This window comes from Archocentrus centrarchus, chromosome 22 (genome assembly GCF_007364275.1).
Source record: "Archocentrus centrarchus isolate MPI-CPG fArcCen1 chromosome 22, fArcCen1, whole genome shotgun sequence".
In the NCBI taxonomy this organism is placed as follows: Eukaryota; Metazoa; Chordata; class Actinopteri; order Cichliformes; family Cichlidae; genus Archocentrus; species Archocentrus centrarchus.
In genome coordinates this window covers 4,385,216-4,397,243 of record NC_044367.1, presented here as the reverse complement: position 1 = coordinate 4,397,243, position 12,028 = coordinate 4,385,216, and positions in this window count along the sequence as shown.

The window sequence follows — 12,028 nt, the reverse complement described above, 5'->3', positions numbered from 1 at the left end:
GGAAAATCCTTGGAAACTAGATGGAGCAAAGTCCACAGTTTCAAGTTCTCGTTCATATTCTAGCACATCTCTCTTTGGCATGGCTGTGTGTGTGTGTGTGTGTGTGTGTGTGTGTGTGTGTGTGTGTGTGTGTGTGTGTGTGTGTGTGTGTGTGTGTGTGTGTGTGTGTGTGTGTGTGCTTTACTTGCTGTGTTGTGCTGCTACTTAGTTGAACACCTCTGCATGCTCCAACACAGTGGCCTGTTTCTGATCTCGCATGAGTGATTTTGGGGAGTTGGGTGCTGTAGGTTGCTCAGCCAATCAGAAGTTAGAAATGGAAACAGTGTTTTCTGAGCTTTTCATTTTTTATTGTCATTTAAAAAATTTATTTACTACATTGGTTGAAAAAACATTTTTTTTTCTTAATTTTTGACTGGGTGGACTGACTCTAAATGTCTAACTTGAGTAGGTCTAGTCTAGAAACACTGCAGCAAAGCACTGTTTGGGGGGGCATATCAAAGCAAATTAATTTCTATAATAACAGAAGTTTTGTCACATTATAATACATCACAGTTAGTCAAGAAATGTTATATTTTAAGTGAAGTGGCTACAAAAACAAGTTAAAAACCAGTCTATTATTTCGTTTTGGTCTAAAGATAAATGACCTTAAAAGGCCTGGAGGACTTTGATCTTCTTCACCTGCAGAAACTTTATAGTGGAACCTGATCTATGGCGAGGAGCTCCATCTTGCTGCAGTATTTGACCATATTTGTAGTAGGGAGGCGCTGGGTGGCAAGAGTCACTCGATATTTAGCATTATTAATGTTTCCATCGTCCTTACAGATCCCCTGGCACCTCCATGCTGGATATACACCAAAACTCTCCACCTTCAAACATGATGGTTGCCTGGATAAACCGAAGGTTCAGACAAGCTCCAGCAGTTTGGCAGCAATACCGGTGGTGCTTAGGGTGAAGCTCAATTGATGAGTCATCTGAAGAATCAGCTTTTCTTTAGTTTTCTGCTGTCCAGCATGTGTGCAAGCAGTGTGGCCTTAGACCGCCAGCAAGCTGTCCTCTTGAGCAGTTATCTTACCTGGCTTGCCCAACCTGGTTCTGTCATGAACATCCGGTCTCCTGGTAGCTCATTTCAAATCTCTCCACTTTCTATTTAGACACAATGAAGATGTCTGCAACTTGTGTAGGAGACTTGGACTTGAGGTTTTCATGATGAGAAAAACCTCACAAAGTCTGTGGATTGATCTTTGGCATGCTGTAAGAATAGTTTTTGCACCTAACCTGAGGACTTGTGAGTCAGATTTCTGTGTTTGTAGCTGAAGTCGTACACATTTGAGGTTCATTTTGGGCTAGAAAGTTGAACAATTTCAATGTGATGCGATTTTCATCTCTTCAGACACTAGCTGAACCCTTTGTTACCTTTGTTACCTTTTTTTGAGTGGTACAACTTTACATTAAGTTTTGAAAATCCCATTTGCTACCATCCAATTATCTTCCTTGGGATAATTTTTAATCATTGCTGACCTTATTTAATTTATTAGGAGTCAAAATATTAATTAAAAATTCATAGCATTCAATATTGTTTAGATATGTGACAAGACTTTTGTGGAGGACGTTTAGCATCCTTCTAAGGTTTCGTCTTGAAGAGCTAAAAAAACCCAAATTATATTTTTACCTAAACGAACCAAAGTGTCTCATTGGTTAAAGCCTCTCACCACTTTCACGTAGTGCAAAAAGTAATCTGACCTCATAATAAAATAAATGCATACATTGAAAAAAGTAGTAAAGTGTGTAAAATAAACGTGTAGTGCGTTATCTACAGTCCCTTATGACCCACAGCACCTGAGCTGAGTTTGCGGTTGATTTGATGATTTCCTGTAAAAGCTGCAGAACCTGAAAATATTAAGATTGACAGCAGATACTGTGGTGTAACTTTTCAGCTTACAGCAATCTGCACTAGCTGAGTGATGAAAGTTTGAAAGTGTTCTCAACATCTGATCTGCTTCATCTCCACACATAAAACTCAGCCAACCATTTAGTCTCATTAATTCTGGGGACTGATACAGTAAACACAATTTTATTACAGAGCAGAACTGTAACCGGAGAGGAGTGTTTGCTCACTTTTAATAAATGCTCTTTTAAAATCCCGAGGGCTTTATAGGAGAGCCAGCGAGAGGTGACGGTTGAATATTCGTGCACGCAAATCAGACGTCTCTTCCGAGGAGATCTAATTCCTTTCATTTGACTGTGGCTTTATTGGTGAACCTACTGTCGAAAAAGTGGAGTTTAAAAGAATCTATCAGCCTTTTTATTAGACGTTTCTTTTTTTCTCCTTCTTTTCCCTTCCTAAATAACCATCTTCAATCTGAACTGATAGACACTTTAACGCACTGAGCAGGCTTCTCCCTGCCTCGCGAAACCAATGGCACTATTCAGCTCTGACCTTTTTTTCCTGTTGGCACTGCACTATCTCTGACAATGGAACAGGAGGAGGTTAATATAAGTTTGGCGGTAGGAAAAAGTATATTCGGAAAGGCTTGAACTCTTTTTCGCTGGCTATCTTTTTCTCTCACTTCATTGTTCTCGCGTCTCACAAAGGGGCCTTTCAGTGTCCAGATGTGATGGAAATTGAAATCCACAGTAAAATCAGGGAATGGGGTGTATTACAAAGAAGGAGCTCTTTCAGTTAGGGAAAAAGTCAGTCTTTCTCCATAAGACCGGGATGAGACAGCACCAGGCGCAATGATCTGCAGGTTGGCACGTATGGCCATCATGTACATCTGTGTGTGCAAAGGTGGATTTTTTTTTTTTTTATAGCAATAAAGCAATTTTCACCAAGCTTTTATATAACAACCTTGGAGGGATGAGAAAACATTTTATTTTTCCATTAAACGACTGCTCAGACGACCACGTGTAAAGTGAGGCTGAAGCTGCTGCTTCAGGTGCCACACCTGTAATCACAGTCTTTGTGATGCTCATCCGGGTTCATTGGTCTTTTTGTGCTTGTAGTTCTTTCCTTTCTTCTGTGCGACTTCTTTTTACTCCTTCAGTGACTTCTTTGAATTTTGAAGGTTGCGCCCTGTGTGTGTGTGTGTGTGTGTGTGTGTGTGTGTGTGTGTGTGTGTGTGTGTGTGTGTGTGTGTGTGTGTGTGTGTGTGCGCGCGTTCTTTTTTCCTTCCTCCTGTTGTTTGTTAGTGACCAATTGAGTTCACCTGTGTCTTATTCTCCTTTTCCTTGATGTTTATGTACCAAAGGAAGGTACAATACTGTAGGTCAGTGCTGCTTTACAACTCATTTGACCGCCTCTCCTTAGCGATTTAAAGCATCTTTCTCACAGAAAGGTTGTTTGAGTTTGGTAAGAGGGAACGTGGATGTGAGGAAGCTTGATGGTGCCATCTGTTGAATGGTAACATTAAAGCTTTTCTTTGCTGTTGCTTCTTTAATTTTTTTTTAGACACTGTGTTGATTTGAAGAATAAAAAAGTTTAAAGGGATTCAGTAGCAGTGGGTCATATTGTCAAGCTTTGTGTCATCAGTTGTTGCATATCTCGCAGACAGTGTAAAAGGGCAATAGAAAGAATATTCTTCTTATTAAAGCTACCCTACTGTCCAAAAAAGGCTGAAAAAGAAAACAACTTCAGCAAAATCATTCACACTTGTAACCCTCCAGAACAGCTTTGTAGATGATTCTTTAGAAAATGTAATAATAAATGTATGCCTTGTTCCATAATTTAACCCAACACTAGAAATTCATCTTCTTTTAATCAATTTTCAGCTTTTCCTACAGTGAAAATTTAAATACTTTTCAAGTCATATTTGAGCTACTGCACCGAAAATAAAAAAGGCCCACAGTCTGGAAGTGAATTTCACTGTGCATTATGATAAACAACAGTGAAATGTCACGATGTTAGATCTTTCTTAATAAAACTGTTTATAAAAAATACTTCCTGTTTAAATTACGATTTAAAAAAAAATACATGAGCAGACAGTAATATACCATCAGCCCTTTTTTTCAAAATCATTTCAAAATGAGTGACACGAGTGATGCAAATTAGGCTTTTTGGGGGGGTCTTCAAAAAACAACTTTTTATTATGAATAAAAAGTGAAAATTCTAATTTCTTTATCTTATATTGAAGTTAAATATGGGCTGAATACAAAAATAATTATGATTACTTTTCAAATCTTTTTTTCTGTTTTTTTTTTTTTTTTTTTTGACTATTTCACACATGAGGAAGTTGTAAAATGTAAGTCTGTCACTTGTGACAACCACAGCTGGGAAAATGACTGATTGCATTAAATTGAAACAAATTGTGGTGAATCTGGAAGAATGGAGGGTAACATAACTGAAAGCTTGACATCGTGATAACATCTCCAGAGTGGATCCTATGTTTAAGAGACAGCAAATGATGATGACGATCAAGTAGTATCATTTTTTCTCTCCATAAAATGATACAAATCAATTTTGAACTTTTTTTTTTTTTTTTTTTTTCTATGAGGCTCTAGGATTTAAAAACACCGTACTGAGCCTTCACGTACCTGCAACATCTTCTCTAAACTCAATACATTCTTTTGTGCCCCTGGAGCGCAGAGGACAGGATGTACCAAGGTGTTTATTGCTGACAGGTTGCTTTCTAAGAAGCTGATCTCAGATTCCCAGAAGTGTTGGTAATCTCCCTAAATATTCACCTTTCTGACTCAAACTGTTTTTCCTCTAAATTCTTTTTGACAAAGCCAGGATGAAGTCTGTTTTTCTACACTATTATACACACACACACACACACACACACACACAAAGCTTCAATATTTTCATTTTCCTGGGCACGCTATTTTTTCATTATTTCCCATTTATTGATATTTTTCCATTATTGACATCTTGTTTCTATTTTTTAGGAATTTTCCTGACATATCATTAATATTCATTAAAGCGACATATGCTCTTCCTCTACACCACAAAGCTTTGCAGTCCAACAACTACCATGTAACAGCACACAACACCAGTGGCTGACATATTTCATCCTCACCATAAACACAAACAGGGTATGAAAATAGTCACTAACAAGTGTTATTTCCTCCTGATTTCCAGAAACTGTGGTGGCCAGCCATTTGTGTATCCTTTTATGGATTTGTCATAACAGTTTTATCTTTATTGCACACTGAACATGCAACAAATTCTGATGCACTAAAAGAAAAATGAGGATGCTTTCAAAATAACATGGATAGTTAATTTTCATTAATTAACTTGCTACAGGAAAACATAAATATAGACCATTCAGTACTTGTGTCCTGTACATATCCTCTGAAGTCTCTCTCAGTGTCATCTCAGAGTCTCTGGGTCCATGATGTTGAGATCAGGGCTCTGGATTGGCTGGACCACCTGCTGCTGATGGGTAGGACTTCATGAAGTTTTGGGTCGCCGTCCGGTTGTAGAGTGAATTTGAGACTGTCCTGTAAATCTGAGACTTTAGGGCTGCAAGTGAAGCCAGAACTAAAGCATGTATCAGAAAACACAGAAACACAGAATTTATCAACATGGTGAAAAGCAACAGCAGAGAATAAAATACAGGTCAGCATGACTTGATAGAAGAATGATTAATCCTGCTGCTACTAACCAAATGAACAAAAGTTAGCTAAAATAAACCAACAAAAACAAGATAAATCCATTTTAAATTAACAGGAGCGTTTTTTTTTCTTTCTTTGTATGCAAACTGTTTTAATTAGCTTACAGGGAATCAAACAAAACCAAACAGGATCACTGAACTTTGGTTTTCACTAAACTTTTTTAATAATGTTGCAGGTGAATTAAAACTTTATTTAGACTGCCAGATATTCAGGAGAAAAACTCATTAGAGTTTCATCAGCCTCTTGTTTCTATAATTGCCAGTTCCACCTTAAATTAAAGATAGAAAATGAATCTGTGTGTGTGTGTCTGTGTGTATGCGTCTACCAGGTCATGCATTTATATGGTGGTGATAATAATAAAAATAAATGAAACATTTATTCAATAACTACACTCATCACCCACTTCATTAGTTGCACCTTACTAGTACCGTGTTGGACCCCATGTTCATAGCAAAGATTCATCAAGGTGCTGGAGACACTCCTCAGAGTTTTCAGTCCATATTACCATGATGGGATCACACAGTTTCCATGATTTTTCCAAATCTTCCATTCCACCATATTCCAAAGGCGCTCTTTTATATTGAGACCTGTTACTGTGGAGGCCATTTGAGACCAGTTTGAGATGATCTGAGCTTTGTGAAATCTTTTAGGTTTTACAGAAAGTATGAACACCAAACGACAATATAAAGCAACTGAAAATCAACCGAAAGAGACTTCAAAGCGATCACCACAGTGATTCTACTGTAGGAACACATACAGGTAGAACCGAAGGCTACAATGCTGCAAGTCTGACTGCTCATCACTGCCGGTGTTACCTGTTGAAGTTCAGGGTCTTGCTGCTGGGCTGGGGTCAGCATGAGCTCAGCTTCAACATCATTCTGGGTTCTCGTCTAGCTCTGCATTAGCGTGCTGTCTGTGCAGATGCTTGAAAGAGATGAGGTCGTCTCAGCAGCATAATGCAGTTGTTTCTGTCCGGGACACAGTTTGTACTTTACCATTGTGCTCTTGTCTTCTCATGCAATAAAAATAAATGTCCACATGTCCACTCCTCAAAAGCTGTAGCCTGCTACACCTTCTTCCTCCTCCCAGCACAGGAAATCTTCTGATTTTTTTTTTTTCTATGCAGCCAGTGTGCAGATATGTGAAGCACCTTTGTAATGCAAATACCCACATAACGCCATGTGCGTTACTGAAAAATCTAATGTGATTACAGTAACGTGTTACTTATGTCTCTGTAGGTTCTCAGTCATCCAGGTCATGCTCCAGAAACGTGTTACTTACATACAACACTGGTACCCAGGCCAGCGCGTCTCACATCTACGTTTAAAATCATCTTTCTTCCCCATTCTGACGCATAGTTTGAACTTCAGCATGTTGCCTTGATCAGGTCTACATGCCTACATGCACTGAGTTGCTGTCGTGTGATTGGGTGACTAGATATTTGCGTTAACGAGCTCCTAAACAGGTGTAAGTACAGGTGTACATTTAGTTTTGCCCTTCCAAGAAACTGGGGGAAACACTGGGAAAAGACAAGCTGTATTTCAGTCTTATTTATATTCACAACACAGAAAGAAACAAAGAATCCACATAAGCTGACCCAGGTGCCTAATTTTTATGTTTTTATTTTACATAAAATGAGACATTTTCCATAATAAACTGATACAGAAAATGTACAAAACTACACGTGTAACTCCCATGATTTTGGTCCAGGGTTAAGCTTCAGAAGAGGCTGAATGCTAAATATGAATATGAAAGAATGACACACAGGAATTGCAGCACCTTCATTAGATGGGTTGCCAAATGAGCTATAGCTGTTCCCTCTAAGAACATTCTTATAATGTAATTTCACATTCTCAGGGGTGTGTGTGATAATGCTACAGGTGGAGTTAATATGGTAAATCATCCAGGTGTGAATCTTTTTGAGCTGCTTTCATTAAAAAATTGAAAAAAGAGGGCACAGAACAGGCACATCTACTAGGATGTACTGACGTGAACGTAACACTAGAGTGCAGTGTGCCCTCATATATATCTGCTAAAGGGTCAACGGTGACTCACATTACACACAGAGCCCTCTGCGCGCCTTCATGGCTCTCTTCCACTCAGTGAAAAGACACCAGTTTACAGTCTGTCAGAAAATGAACATTGATAATTTTATATTAACATTTAAAAATAAACAAACAAACACGACCATCGTGAGATCAGGTTGTTTCCTCCAGTTCTGAGGTTTTTCCAGCATTCTCACAATTTTCTGGTCACACAAAATTATAATCTTATTCACTTCCACATTGAAGGTAAAGATTTTATTTATTACTGTTCTTTCTTGGTCATCACTGCTCGTGATGTTGTTCCATGCTTTTGTCTCGTCTGTCCTAAGTAGAGCTTGTAGTGGGGAATGTCGAGGGTCTCTGTGACACGGTAAAGAGTAAAGCTGAGGTCTGTATGGTGGAATTTTACATTAAAATTTGAAATATGACACTTTAATGATGGATTGTTGTATAAGTAGATCATAATTTCTTACTAAAAAGTGATTTTTTTTTTAATGAAAGAAAGCAGAAAATGGGATTATTATCCCATTAAACACTCAGTAGTTAAGCTACTCTTTTTGTGTATTTGAAGAACTTTTACACACTGTGCTGCTATTTGTACTTTCCTGTGTCCACCAATCAGCTTACGTGATCAGAAGGTTTTTCTTAGCATTTTCAGCAACTCAGGTGACAGTTTTGGAGGATTCAACCATAGCTGATTTTCATTCAGGTGCTTTATGTAGTCTGACAAGTGAGTTATTCCATTTACAAGCCTTCTATAAAAAGTTTCAATTTAAGTTTAGTTATGTAAGTAAATTGGACATGATATCAAAGAAAAACTGCCACAGGGTAAATGGGCAAATGCAATACAGAGGTCCATCCACTGAGACATTAATTAACTGATTTCATTAAATGAGGTTACAGATTTGTATTTTCTCAGCCCACACAGAATCACGATTTTCCCCTTCTGCCTTGACCAATTTTTTTTAAAAATATTTGTTAGCTTCTCATATGATATCTCTCTATCCTTGCGGAACATGGTTTTAAATATGTGCATATGGCCTGAGAAACTTAGCATTATGGCTGCTGTGATCCCACTACAAGATCGTCTTTAAAATAAACTGTACATGTACCTGTACATGTCTTATCTGTATAATTTTCTCCTTTCCATCTCCCATTCAATTTCAGATCATATGTATTAAGTTAAGCAGGAGGTGTCACCTTACAGCAAGAGGATTTCTGGTTCGATCATTTCATGTTCTCCCCTGTGCCCGTGTACATTCCACTAATGTGCAACTAGCTGAAAGCTCCATTAGGCTAATTGCTCTTGCAGCTGGGAGGCAGTGGGACTCTACCTGCACCCAACACCAGAACCTAGACTGGATCCTGCACTGCTGATATCAACCAGCATCCATCGAGTGGCCTCCTCTCCCATTTCATCTCTGAATTCCAAAAAGAAGCCCTTTCTCAAACCTTGAAACAGCTAATTGCGCATCTCATGGTGGTGAAAGCTACTCACTCTCGCATTGTTTTCACATTTCCATGTTTTGTTGCCATGGCACAAGAGGCATGGAAACGTGGCGGTTAGGCCCGGACCCGTATATTTTCAATAGGACCTTGGCAGCAGATGGTTCAAATGCAACCAGCTTTCTTATTCTTATTGCACTCCTCTCCTTGCTCCCTTCAACCACTTCAATTACGCAGAGGGACATGCATGTGACACTGGATAAGGTTACTCAATGGGGGGGTGGGGGATGAAATGGGGGATTGGAGATGTCCAAATGCAGCCAAAGGCAAGAAAAACATTCCCTCTCCTTCACTATGTTATTTGTTGGTGTCACGGGCTCTTCCAAGTGCTTTCCAAGAGCCATAATAACACATTACAGAAGTACCATTCAGAGTGCCAGAGTACACTGCTACAACCAGCCCGAATAGAAAATGAACACATACACAGTGTGTTTTCGCTGTCAGAGCCACAACTGTTTGGAAACTAGCTGGATGGTCAAGGGTTAGGAAACTACTTTGCATGGTGAAACAACAATTGCCCTGGGTGGACAAATACACTGGTTCAAGTGACGCAATACAGGTTAATTACACAAGTCTCTGCTGGAAAAGAGTTTTTAGGGAACGTGAAAGTAATTCTAACTGTGCAATGTGGACACAAACGTGCTAATGACTGCTTCTTGGACAGGCTGCATGTCATGTTATTTACCATATTTGTCCTAAATCCATGAAAAAAAAAAAAAAGCTTAAAAAAGCAGCAACTCCACAAACAGACTGCAATGAGAGTTCGGTGAGTATTATCGGTATCCACACAGATCAGTGATTAAAAAACTATCACTTGCTGTATCCACTGAGAAAAAAAAAAAAAAGCATTTTTTTGACTGGTGTTTTCTTTCTTTCTTTTTTTCTGAAGTCTAATTGACTCAGTTTTGTGTTAGCCTGGCGACAACATCTGTCCTCATGCCCCATAACAGCTGGTACAGGCTCATTTATTTATCTGGTGTTTTATATCAAAACACCAGATAAATGAATAGATACCACAGGAGGTACGTGTGAAAATATCGTGCATGGAATGTAGCTGTGAATTGGGATATAAATCCTCTAAAAGCTTCTTATAATACATGCCATTGTTTTCTAAGCCCACACACCAGTGGAATTTTGGCATGCCAGGATATGCCAGTGTCCTTCTTTCCATTGATGAATGACATCAACACAAATTCCAGCTACCGCATATTATCTATTACTTCTGTCAGGGCATATTTAGTGTGGGCTGCAGGTACTAAACGGCACGCATCCGCTGCCATAAATCATTTAATTTCTAAAGTTCAGTGCTGAAGTTCAGATTAACAAAAGTTACTGAGGAGTCTGTACAATAATAAGCTACTCCTTATGTAATAGAATTTCGTCCAGTAGTCACAATGCAACAACGCTGAAATGATCTCTTTAGTTGGTGCACATTACCTGCAGAGTGAAGCACAGAAAAACAGCAGAAAAATGATTTGTGTGCAGAAAATCAAGTACGAATGCAGTTTTCACTGTTTGGAGTATCCTTTTCATATTTAATGCCATGTTGAAAATGAGGGCAGCAGTTGCAGTTTGCCTCCACTGCACACCACAATCTCCTAAATCATGCAGACGGGGGTTGTGGGTAAGTCAGTGTGTTTGTTTTACGGTGATTAGCCTATTATGTGGTCCGGTGCAGTCGAGCCCTGCTGAGTGCTACTCGCATGCCTCCATGACCTTGCTGTAATGAGCGGGTGAGTCTCAGGCATCGTTATGGCCCCTTCCCCAAAGTGATGACAGTCAGCTGGGCGGGGCTCCGGCTCCAGCTCTGTCATGGAAACAGTGCGGATGGAGGACAGAGAGGTTTGTGAGTTTAACGGGTGAGAGGTCACAGCAGGTCGAAGCTTGCACTTACATTGGCGTGTTTTGTCACTGTTTGCAAAGGCTCACTGCACTAGGGGATTGCGTGTGTGCGTGTTTGTGTGTGTGCTTGTGTAACCAAGATCTGACTTTTGTTTCCCATACTAAGTTTTCTTTTAGAATCATGAGGGGAATATTGTTTATAGTCATCAGTGACAGCTATCTAATCTGTGGTCAGTATAGTTCCCGATGGAAAGATGAAAGAGAAAGTGGTTGAAGTGTGTGTGTGTGTGTGTGTGTGTGTGTGTGTGTGTGGGATGCTTGGACCGATGGCATCAATTGCGCGCCCATTAATTATGAAACAGAGAAGCTACATGAGGTTTTTGTTTTGCCTTCTGTCGTCAGTCTTGTGATTTCCTAAGACAAACTCACAAACTCCAAAATTGTGATGTTTAAGTGGAAGAAGTGGCTGCAACTCAATTTCAGAGCATGTTGTAACATTCAAAGAAGAGATTTATTTTGTCCAAAAACACAAAGAGTAGTGAAAAAAGGCGACTGGACTTCTTTAAGTTTTTGGAAGACGTTTTGCTTCTCATCCAAGAGGCTCCTTCAGTTCTAAAACCAAAAGGTAGAGTCCCATCTCCAAAAGCAACAAACCCCCACTAGGATTTAAACACCTGGGACTCTCCACCTTGTGGTTTTAGAAGTGAAGGAGCCTGTTGGATGAGAGGTGAAACGTCTAAAAACATTTCAAGCTCTTAAGACTGCGTTGACCTGGATGACTGAGAACCTACACAGACAGGTTCATGTTTTTCAGTAATATCTCACAATCTTCATCTACTGATGTTTCAAAATCCATTTTTTAAAGATTTCTTGTCCAAATGGGCTGAAAATGGTCAGAAAGGTTTGAAATGTACAATTCATGACAACTAGCCAACCCTGCTGATGAAGACAATAATGCAAGACTGAAAGTTATTAAATAGAACTTTTATTGTCAATACTTTAATGAGACCGACTCAGACTGT